The sequence below is a fragment of the Phycodurus eques genome, chromosome 22 (assembly GCF_024500275.1).
Source record: "Phycodurus eques isolate BA_2022a chromosome 22, UOR_Pequ_1.1, whole genome shotgun sequence".
NCBI classification, from domain to species: domain Eukaryota; kingdom Metazoa; phylum Chordata; class Actinopteri; order Syngnathiformes; family Syngnathidae; genus Phycodurus; species Phycodurus eques.
Window position 1 is genome coordinate 1,817,793 of NC_084546.1, and position 12,613 is coordinate 1,830,405.

Sequence of the window (12,613 nt, forward strand, 5' to 3'; positions counted from 1 at the left end):
GCGACGGGCATGAGCTCAACTAACGTGAGGACAGTGGCTTTCCTTGTTCACATCATTGTAGGCTTTACCTCATTTCCTGTGTCGTTGGCACAACACAACACAAGAAGCCTGTTACCAAAAACCTCAGCTTTTCGACTCTCGATGTAAAATTTCCCAAAGGCTAATTTTCTTTCTCTACAGGTATTTCCGCAGGATGATGGAAAAGCACTCATCACAGCGGGGTGCAAGCTCTATTTGGTCAGCTGCTAGCCCTCTACCCTAGCATACACACAAAGACAAAAATAAAGCTTATACCCCTAAAATCCAAATATTTTCCCTCTCACTGGGCCAGGAGCTAAATACATTTTGAGCCATGAATACAAAAACTGTTACTATTGAACTATTTACAACAAAATAAATTAATCGATGAGACCACTTCATAAAAAACAAATACATTATGATTTTTAATTGACCAATTCTATGAAAAATCTGTGAAATGAATGTCAAAAATATTACAGTACTCTTGACAATGTCCTACTTCACCCCACCCCTGTGCTAACTGCTCGCATGCAGCTCTCCATTTCGCCCTCATTTTAACGTAATAATATAAATCCTGTGTTGAGATTTCCCCCGTGATTTTCTATCATATTATGACATTATGGCAACAGTGCTGAGAAAAATATTGCTTTCCAGAGGTTTAGCGAGGGGTTGATAGCACACAGCGGGCCTCCTCGACCCACCCGACGCACATTCCTGAGCAGGTTAACGCTCCCAAACTCCCAAAAGTGCCTGGTACCGACATCCCCGCTGACCTTTTTGACCCTCATCCCCTCTGCCTTTCACACTGACAAAATAAAACACACTACGTGCTACTCCAGCGTCGGACTGGATGCAGTGAAAACCTATGAAAGAAAGGTAGATGTTACATTCCAATCTCAATGTTATCACAGGACAACAACCTTTTAAACGTACTTAAATGTACATAAACTTTCCCAATGTCGTGGCCGACCAAGTTTTTGGCTTACCTATGTGGCTAATTGTAGCATATTGGTGGAAATGAAAGGCCAATTCGCTATAGGCATACAATGACTGCAATACCAGCCATACTGAGTTCAATATCATTCATTGACTTTAAACAACTGTCTGTCATGTTCACGTCTCACTACCAGGCTGAGTCGTACAAAAGCACATTCTGACAAAACAGAACGGCTAAACCAGGCCTAAACCGTGTATTTTAACCCCGACCAGATGGTGCAAATGTATATACGGATTGAGATCATTTGACCCAGTGTCGAATTGTCTGGCTCGAGAACCCACACGCACACACACACCCACACAAACTAATGAGAAGGTACAGCTGTGGCACAGATGTGCATCATACAACTGGCCAGTCTCGTCAAAAGTTGCCACATTGATAAGCAAACACCAAAGTCTAAATGGGCTAAAAGGCAAAACACTCATCGTAAATTTGCCAAATACTTTGAAGGATTTTGTGTCACTTTTAAGGATAACTAAGGCCTTCATTTAGGACTAACTTTTAAAAATGACTACATTTCAAATATGTCCAACAAAGAAAGCACACCAACATTGTTTAGGGTGTCTGTGGCATTATTAGGACCTTAGAACGGCTGCTTTAAGGCTTATGCATCATTTTCTAAGAATGACTAATGACTTCACTGTGGAAAAGTATTTTCAACGTAGCTCAGGTTTTGAGGCTGTCAGTGAACTAACTTGTGGATGTCATGTGGCCTTTGTTGACACTCCAACTACAGTGGACTAAAGGTCGGGCCTCCTTCTGGTCATGATGAGGTCACACTGTTGGACAAAAGTGACGCGCTTTGAAGCAGCATTTTTGTTTTCCTCCACAAATCACTCTTTGTGTCCCGTGGGCTCACATGTTGGGAGCTCTGAGATGCACAGATCTCACGGCTTTGGTTTTTTTTCCACCACGTGGAGCGTGTGTGGGGGTGGGTTGGTTGGAAAGTGGGCCAAGAAAAACCGCCAGTAATCAGGAGCGGAGCACAGAAGCTTCCCGTCCTCGCTGTAGCGGCGGCTGTCACGACTCGCCTGATCGCCGCAATGCTCCTGCCTCTCCAGGACGGAACCATAAAAGGGATTGAAGAGACCCCTCAGGAAGAGACTAGCGTGGGCCCGCCAGGAAGCGCTTCCTGCCACATTGGGGTGACACTCTTTTCCAACTCAAGGATGGAAGAACTAGCTACGAAACAAAACAGTCTGTAATTGTGGTCACGGCAGGCCAATTACTGAAAATGGAATTAAGATTTTAATGTTATTAAAGCAAAAAACTTGTAAACAACTAAATAAATCTCATGGCAGGAGTTCCAAGAACACAAATTTGTGCTTGGAAACACTTAATTTCATCAAATTAGACAAGAAAATCAACTAAGGGCTGCGCTACATAAATGCATCTAACATGCGGATCACGTGAAACTTTATCCATCTAAGACTCATAGCAACACATTTACAGTTCATTATGGTAGCAACGGAGGGCCTGTTGGTTTTCCCCACCAACAGAAGGTGCAGTTGATTCCAACCCGACTAATCTCGTGCCTAAACGGGCTGCCAGAAGAGTCAGAACAGACTCCTGAAGAGCAAACTCTATATTATATTAAATACTGTAGCCACAAAGAAGACCGGTGAAGCTTACTACCCCGACGAGCTGCTGCCTCAACGAGCTCCCGGGCTACCCAAAACAGACATGTTCACTCTCTCTCTTAAAAGTTAACCATAGATTAGTAGCCGTAACCACAGCAGACTGGTGTAGCTTGGCCAGGCTTGTCATGTTTCTATCCTGACAAGTCTACTGCGCCAACGCGCTGCCAGGCAAGTCAAAACAAACCCAATAACTCCTGAAAACTACGTTAAATACTGTACACACAACATTCCCAGACCGAATGAATCCCTGGCAAATGTGTTTACATGGTACCGAATGTCTTCATATTTATAAGCAACTATCAGCTTTGCAGTCATTTTAATCATAAATAAAATCGATATCATAAGCCAACAATGAGCTAAGAATTGGTCATTTTCAGCTCGCATCCTCGAAGCTGAGCATCACCACACACAACTGTACAGTACTGTCGGTATGCCGCACCTTGTAAACACTGGCTGCACAATAGCGACTTACAATACTTATATTATATTTAAAACAACACAAAAATAAGTACATTTCAAGTAGTTGACACTTTTGACACTTGACAAATAACGTTGACAGTTACCTTAACACCAATACATAAAACATAAAAAGATGAACTTATCAGAATCGGTCACCACTCAGGTTAATGTAAACAACCTATTGATAAATAGTAATTGCAAGGTTAAAAAAAAAAAAAAAAAAAAGCGCTGTTTTAATGTTAATTCAAGCATATATATATATATATATATATATATATATATATATCAGGGTGAAATGGAGGGGGGAAGTGGTGACCCCTATTTTACCGCTGTTATCGTTTCAAGCAACGACAAAAAAAAGGGCAAGAAAACTTAAATAAACTTACCGGTTTGGAAAAATATAAAATCCTCGGGGTGAAGTGGCCTTGCTCGGGTCACTTTCGAGCACTTTCAGCGTAACTTCATTACGGACGAGCGCCTTTTTGCATCGACCTCCTCCTCGCTCAACTTTATTTCTCTTCTGACAGGAGGAGGCGCCATCAAGCTCGACGTTGCAAGGCAAGGAACACACCGGAACCCGAGCCTTCAAAACAAAGCAGGATGTGTCTTGTGTGTATTTCAAATTGAACCAGCCATTGGCCTCAAGATAATCTAGTTCTCTATCAAGCAGAAACGTGTCTTTCTTTTAATGATTACTGTATGATTTAGTAAAAAAAAAAAAAGATGAGAATATTCTTTAAAATGCAACGTGACATGCATGAGAGGCTTTTATTTAAAAGAAGCCGTATTTAACACACTATTTTCAGCATACGCACCAGCAGAGGGCGATAGAGGCGTTTTTATGTTTTTAAAAGCGTTAATGCAATTCCTCACATGGACAAAGTAACAGTATTGTACTATTTGCATACTGAATTGCACTCGTACTTACCTATTAGCCAAGTATGTCAAAAACACAAGGAATTTGTCAAGGGTAGTTGGAGCCACTCTAGTACAACAACAGACGCCACTGTGACAAAATATTCATTTAGGACATAAAAACACACTACAGAGAATCACATATGACGTTTTTTATATCGCGGTACTGGAGCGTACTTGCAATATATACGATAACAGCGGTAAAATAGCGGTCACCACTCCGACCAAATATGCTCTGGGATTCAACCGTTTAATTTTGCAACAAGCTCATCTGTAGCGTTGTTACCTCATCATGCAGTGGCCATGGCAACCTTGTTGCTTGGAAGTACCTGTGCAGACAGCAAGGAATTGCATTTTTTGAACTCGTGAAATCCCCCGAGGGGAAATCGAACTTACACTCTGCTGTATATATTTTGTGTTGCACACCACACGGAATGAAATCACACACATGAATGTATGCAAGGAGAGCTGCATATGAATGAGAATAGAATGGGAGCTGAGGACGGTGCCTTGCTCAAGGGCACCTCCACTGTGGCTTTCCAAGGAGATTAGCATCTCTTCTTACAACTAGTTGCCATCTTGACATTTTTGTCCACAGCGGGACTTGAACCTGTGTCCTCTGGCTCAAAAGCCTAAGTACACATATAAACTACTGAGGCCCCAATATATATGTTATATATTAATTAATCAAATTATTTTGATTCTTGCTGTGAATTCCCGTTGTTCAAGTCTGGGAGTTGAAAAACTATTTCACACTCCCTTTCCACTGTTGTTGTTTTACTTAATCATGTTATATTAGTATTTTTTTATTATTATATATTATATATTTAATATATTTACTAGTATTATTATTGCCATCTTTCTGTTATTATATAGCATCAATAATATTCATTAGCACGTTTGTATTATTATAGTTATTATCATTACTGTTATTATTTTCCCTTGATGCTTCATAAGTACAATACATTATATGTTTTCAATTATATATGTTCATCATTACTAAGATGATTAGTTACTCAATTATCATTTGTATTCTTATATCAATTTTACTTAAATTTATTTATTAATATTATTATTGTTATAATTAGGGCCACTGGAGTGGATCTTTCACGAGAATGAGGGTTTTTGTGGGAAGAACCCTCTTGGAAAATTGGCATGTTATACAAGCGTGTTGCATACACATACTGTACATACAATATATTAAAATCTTTAACAATGACAATGATAACAACAACAGCAATAATAATAATGCACTTCTTGCATCCTGTCCCTTTAATACACACTGAAACGTGCAACTGTCTCAGCTGGCAGTTGCTATTTGTGGTGTGACCGGCAGACAATTAAAAAGACAAGCATGTTCATAATATACTGTATGTCTTGTACTGTATGTGCGCGTGTGTGGGCAACAATTGTTTCACTTTGCATCTGCAAATACCAACGCGATGAAGAGGTTGAAACGTGATGACTAATCACACATGACAGCTAATTTAGACATGAACACCAGACACAACTGGCCGTCACTTCATTTGACTTTTTTGTGCTCTGAGTTGGAAGGACGCACGTCGAAAATAGTAACAAAGACCGCCTCTCCTATTCCTCATGACAACCCCTCATTTTCTCCTTGTTCTGAACGAGCTAATGACAACGTGCTGGACCAACCCGTCCATTGCTGTTCTCTGAGAGACTGCCGCTAAAACATTTTTCGCTTCCTTGCGTCCTCACGCTTCACCCATTAGTCTGTCCTGACCATCCAACGCTGTGTCCTGCCATTAGTCTGTCTCGATCATCCAATATTCCAAAGATCCATTCGACAGTTCATCCTTCACTATGTGTAGCCATAAGTCTAGCTCCAACTTCATCCAACAGTCCAAACATCCATCCCACACCGCATCAGTCCAACAGGCTACCAGTCCGGACTCTAGTTTGTCTCCAAGTTCATTCCTTACCATGTCCAGCCATTAGTCTGTCTCTATGTCATCTTTTACAACAACCCTCTCAACCAGGCTTCACTGCATCCAGGCATCAGTTTGTCTTTAAGTTCATCCAACAGTTTAAACAGCCATCTAACAAGCCAGGAGTCCAGCAATTAGTCTTCCTCCACATCCATCTTTCACAAGATCCAGATACTAGTCTCTCTCCAAGTTCATATTTCACTCGGTCCAGCCATTAGTCTGGCTAAAAATCCATCCAACATTCCTTCAGCCCAGCCATTAGTCTAGCTCTAATTTCATCCCCAACTACATCTAACCCTTTCTATCGTCATACAAGTTCATCATTCACTGCGTCCAGGCATCAATCGGACTCCAAGTTCATCCAACAGTCCAAACAGCCATCTAACAAACTAACAGTGCAGCGATTAGTCTACCTCCACATCCATCCTTGACAAGATCAGTATCTTGTATCAGTCTATCCAGTCCATCGATCCATGTATCAATCCAGTCATTCATTCCATACTTGCTCTTGTCTATTTACAAATATGATGTCTGCTTAATCACTGTGACTAATTCCTGGCAACTCAAAGTCGTCTTCTTGACTTATCCTGTGCCAGGTGGAGAGGCATGAAACTTAGCAACATACAACGTCGTCCGGAATGATAAACACACATCGCGGTTGGATGAACAAGACACGAAACAAACACCCACACACCTTTGCTGATAATTCTGGTAGAAAAAGCCTCAAACAAGGCTTTTCAGTCGCGCTGTTTAGTGGAGCGGCGTATTTAACGAGAAGTCGCACAAACATGTTGGTGCATGGTGGTTCCGGCGCGGGCTTTTTGTTTACGCTGGCAGGCTTTCACTTGGCTGCTGAGATAAAAGATTTGTTTACTCGGCGAGCGAGCACGGATGATATTTTGGACGCGTACACAAGAACTTTTGTTATATTTAAAATAATATCAAACAGGGTTCCTGTTTTTTTTTTCTTTTCATTTTAGGCTAACATACATGATTTAATAAAAAGAAAATGTTGAAGAACAGTAAAATGCGGTCAGAATGGTATCAACTTCTACATCAATTGAGACTGAAAAAAGCCCAGCTTAAAGTCAATCAAAATCAATAGAATTTAAATGCTGATTAATTGGCTTGCGGTCTTTCGCCGAAAAAACTACTTTAAATGCCATTATGACTGTGTCTATACAAAGCCACAGATTTCACATAAGGCAGTACTGTTGCACCTCACTATCTTTCTGCTCAGAAAACTTCCTTCAGTGCAGAGACAGAGTGCCTCCTGGAGGCAAGACACATTGCCACCTGCTGAAACAGGACCTCAAAACTTGGAGGAGAGCACCAATGTGAGGCTCGAAAGCAATAACATTTGCTGACAGCCAAGGACGACCATGATTGAGTTATTGCTGCGGTCCAGGAATAATAACATCTTGTTGTTGTTTATCTTGATGCAGGAATCCAGTTCTTCACAACTAAAAGGAAGTGAAGCATCTTGAGTGTTGCAATGGCGCTGAAGCGTAAACTGTGAGCTAAATTGATTCATTTGAGGATCTTCGTTGCATGCGGCATACTGGAAGGACATCTCTGGGGGAAAACAAGATAAACAGTAAAAATGTTTTGTTAAATGGAGTCCGAATCCAGTTTCACAACATGAAATTTGGTGTGTTTATCACAAGTAGACCCCCCAAAAAGTCTATATGCCATGCCTAAAGAAAAGACACAGGAAGTCTGCCATTTTGCTCTGAAGTGGACAATTTTGGGGTCTTTTGAAGAGATTCTTGGCCCGATATAATGTTTTAAATATTCAGTCCCAGAAGCAAAATTCACTTTCCGAAATTAAATTTGGTAGGCGTGTCTGTCACTGAATATTAATCTGAAACTACTGAACACAGGACTGAAGAACAACATGCCTTGTGCAATCTAGCGACCCCATTCTCGTGCTGATGTTTGCGCTTCATTACAACTCTCGCCGCTAAAACCTTTACGCCCGCTCCCCTACCAGTTAGCTTAGTGCGCCTCCTGCCGACGTAAACGTCAACAGCGTTACCGCCCTCCAAGTGCGGCGGAGGCATGGGGCGTGAGAGGCAAACAGGTCCTTGTTGGGAAAAATGACAGCTCGCGCCTCTGAGATGTATTATTGGGTCATGTGAAACATTTGCATGTGTTAGAAGACGTGACTTAACACTGCCCCGAAATGAATAAAAATAAATAACCGACATATAAGGAGGAACTGCTTTGTGGGGAGAAATCCAGCGAAAAGGTTCAAAATCTGTGACTGTTGAGAGATGAGGGTACATTATGTGTTGGCGTTACATAAGCGCCTCGCCGCAGCTAGCTGCGACAGGGAGTAAACAAGACATTGCTGCAAAACAGAATTGATTTAAAGTGACAGCCAGCCAGTGGGAGGGTCGGCAGATACTGTTTAGACGACCAGGAAAAGCAATCAGGATATGATCGAAATGGCGTGGAACTTTGTGTCTCTTTAGTACGTAAAGGCAGTGATTCCCAATCACTATGCCGTGAGACATCATCAGGTGTGCCAATTTTACTGAAATGGTTTGAAAATTATTTATAGACTTTATTTACTAGAAATCATGTAAGCAAGAAGACCCTGCTAGGGGGGTAATACTTTCGAGAGGTCCTGGAACCTTTGGGGTGGGGTTTATAGTGAACATATCTGATTGGAACCATTAAGAACTAATAGTTGTTGTATCTTCAGGTGGAAATACAAAAGAAATACAAGTAACAAGAACTAAAAGTTGCTAAAAAACAAAACAAAGTGAGAGCATTTCAATGACAAAAAAACCCCACTGTTATTAAAAAAGGGACAGCTTTTTTTACGCCTAACCCTCCATTTACTTCACAGGTCTAATTTGCGTCGCGCTATTGGATGGCAGTAGAATGAGCATTGATTCATGCGAGCGTGAAGAATAATGCGCTGCTCGTTTCCGCGTCGCCACCATATAGCCCATTAGCTTGAAAAAAAGACGCCGTGCTTGCCGCCTCTCTCCCACATTGTCGTGTCGTCTATCAGCCATCCAAGAGAGTAATGTATGCGGACTGTTGGGCGGGATGCCACCGAGGATGCTCTCAGTGCTGCAGTTAATTTCTCATTTGGTGCTTCTGCTTCATTTCCGCCAAATCCGTTTCCATCCGGTTTTAACACCGCTTATCCTGGTTAGGGTCGCGGGGCGCTGGAGCCTATCCCAGCTGACTTCGGGCAAATGTTCCGCCAAATCCTTTCACATTAATTGTGTCACATTGCTAGGTGGCTATACCAAAAACGTCATTACATTATCAGGCCCTAAATCAGGTAACTCTATAGCAAAATTTAGAATAAGAAACGTGTGTGTCAACTAGGATTTAAATTCCACAGTCCTGCCGTTATTTGGTATGTCACGCTCGGTGTCTTAAGTTTTAACACTAAGATTTTAAAGTCCCCAAAAGATGAATGTAGCTTGTGTTGAATGTTCAAAGAAGTCAAGAAACCACTACATATTTGTCATAACTGTGTAGCAAAGGGCCCAAAAATCTCAGGATATGGGTCGACGCATAAAAGATGTCAAAATGAAGTCATTTTGACATTATCAGGCTCTAAATCTGGCAAATGTGCTGCAAAATTTCGTAGACCAAAGCCAGAGAAGCTTTGCTAGAAGTTGAGTCAACCTCTGACTTTCTATGGGATGTCACAATGCTAGGTGGCTACATGTTAGCATTACTCAGTCACAGTTGAACATATATATTGTTCGATATTTAAAGAAGGAAAAAAAAAAAGAAGGAAAAACCCAATCTATCTTTTTTTTGTAACCGAGCAAGAGAATGGCCGAAAGTCTCGGGATATGGGTAGCCACTTAAGAGAGTAGTCGCATAGCCTCCCGAAAAAAATGAGAAAAGGAATGTAGCCTTTCTTTGCACCGCATTACAAAAAGATTTGCTGTATCCTCTCGATTTGGTCCTTCCGGTTGGACTGGTAAATCCGGCGCTTTGTGCTGCCATCTTTTCTATCCATTTATGTACTTTCCCAAATCCATCTGCGGAGCCAGTGATCGCACTAATCAAGGTGTCACTGCGACATTGGCGATTCGTAAGCGACTAATGAGTCCCACCACTGACCCGCAGCTAACGCCGTGGCCATTGTTAGCAAACAGGCAAGGTTATTTTCCCTCTATAACACAACTGCCGCCATTTCTACTCAGTGTTCAATTGCTAGGGAAGTAGCTTTGGAGATAGTAAATTGTTCCAGGAAGGCATTATGTGATTGTGGTCAAATGTTAATTGCATGCATGGAAGTATAGAAGTCATAAAGTACACAGTTGGTGGAGTGCGCACACATGATGAGCCAGATGATGATGGGCAAACTCAAGTAGGGGTCTGAACTGGAAAAAAAAAGATGTCATCTTTTCTCTGCATGTCTCTGATATCTAGAAAATGGCTGAACTTTAAAGGTGTCTGTGGAATGACAATCGGTGTTTTTTGTCTAGTCAAGAGGGCGATGATATTTCCCCTTGATTCACCCTTCTCCTACATTTTATAAATCTGACACCAATGTGCTCACACCATCGCAAATGCCAAAGGAGTAGGGGTGGGTGAAATATCGATTCATCAATGCATTGCAATTCTTCTCCCAGCAATTTAATATTGATTCAGCAAATCCTCTGAATCGATTCACCTCCTGGCCAGTGAGAGGCGCATTGTGTGTGCTTTTGCTGCACAGAGATTGCGCCGCTATGTGCTCCTTCTGAGCGTCTGCTAATACCACCGATCTGAGCGTCTGCTAATACCACCGATCTGAGCGTCTGCTAATACCACCGATCTGAGCGTCTGCTAATACCACCGATCTGAGCGTCTGCTAATACCACCGATTTCCATTCTGATACCATACTGTAAATACAGTCCCTCAACTGGCGGAAGTATCAAACGTATTGATAGTTAATTTTGACAGTCAATCTTCTGGTATAAGAGGCATTGATATTTCAGATTGTATCGATGGCAGGGGCTATTTGTGGTGTATCCATGTTGGGCAAAGCCTGCGTACAGAAGTCAGGACCTTCTGAGTTTAGAATTACGCCGTGAAAAGACTATTATGGGAGTGAACCCGAGCACAGCGCCCCCCCCCATGTTTTGAAAGCAATTACATTGTTACTAATAATCAATCAATTCTGCTCGTCTGTTAACAAATAAGCATTTTATATTCAAATCACACTTCTTGTTTTCTTTCCTTAACCCAACCTCCCACGTCACACACGTCTGTTCCGTTAATTTTTTATTTTTTTTTATTGTTGGTCTGTTATGAGCTATCAGAGAAGTTGGAGCAGCAAAAAAAGTCTGAGGGTTTTCCCAGGCATTGATTCACACGACTGGGGCAACGAGGGTTTGGCAGAACGTGACCCGTAAGATTGTACTGATGGCACCAATGTGCAGTGTGACGGGAGGATTTTTGAATCTCCAAAAAGAATAATTACCCGCTCCCAGGCAGACCGTGTTGCTTGACAGGAAACCTTTTGACTCGGGGGGGAACAAGTCAATGCTGCTCTCTTGAGTTGGATGTAACAGCAATTCCGCCACACAGTTCTAATGGTGGTTTCTCGCCTGGGGTTCGCCCTCTCCGGTCTGAATCGATTGATAGGGTTGTGAAAAATGTCAGTTTGCCCTCTGGTTGGTGTTCACACTGTTGAGGTCAAGACCACCTCTTGCAGGAGATCTCGAACCTGTTGACTGTGAGCACCATAGTTGGTTTGCTTTGTTTACACCTGTCCAAATGAACTGCAGAAAGAACTAGAGTCCAACTGAACTCCCATTTATATTGAGCTAAGGGACACATTTTACATTAGAAAAATCTCACAGCATGCTACCAAACAAAAAATGTCCCAAAAATACTGAAATAATAATGATTAAAAAAAGGTGCCATTATGAAAACCCCCATAGGCATACTGCTCTTTTACCTATGAGACAGTCTGCCGACCCAACCGGGTTGTTGACTGCCCTCCGCCTCCAGTCAGCTGGCTTCAGCTTCCCTGTAATCAAATGAAATCAAATCATATAAAGTTCACATGAAACAAAACCCTTCAAGAACTTTGCAAGTTATCTTGGATAAGAGCCTCCTGAAAACTCTGCTCCATCTCGACAAGATCTGACCTTTGCGTTATCGGATGTGTTTCCGTGGATGCAAGACAAACATTGACTAGTTACAACCTTGACCTTTTTCCCTGCCATCCGCAAACAAATACGTACAAACTCTGGCGCATGTTGTGTCTGTATTTCATTTGAATTGTAACAAAATGTGGCACTGGTTTGTTTGACTCGCTAAACATTCGTCCATTATGATGCATAGTGCCCGCTACAGAAAATGTCTCCTTTGGTATGCTTGATGCCAAAGTTGGGCAACAGTCACGACGGTGGACAGCTTTACCAAAGTTGTTTTCTTCTATATGCATATGATTCAGTATGGAGAAGTATTTTTTTGCAATTTACATTGCTTTGTATGACTTGCAAAATATGCAATCATTGTGTATTCTCCTGAGCATTTTTACAATCTACCATCAGATATTCTCTGAATTTTATTTTCCATCTTTTCCCCATCAACGACTTCCTCTAAGAGTCATATTAGATCAGCGCTTGTACAACATAAGCAAGGCCGGTCC

The 12,613-nt window shown here is 41.7% G+C and overlaps 1 protein-coding gene across 1 annotated transcript in view; it reads right to left on the reverse strand.

The window, feature by feature from the left end:
• Positions 1-12,613, reverse strand: part of LOC133397019 (liprin-beta-1-like) — a 36,930-nt gene that overhangs the window by 11,051 nt on the left and 13,266 nt on the right. The window contains 3 exon segments of the mRNA XM_061667406.1: positions 3,501-3,697; positions 11,435-11,687; positions 11,915-11,986. The gene's annotated coding sequence lies outside the window, so the exon portion shown is untranslated.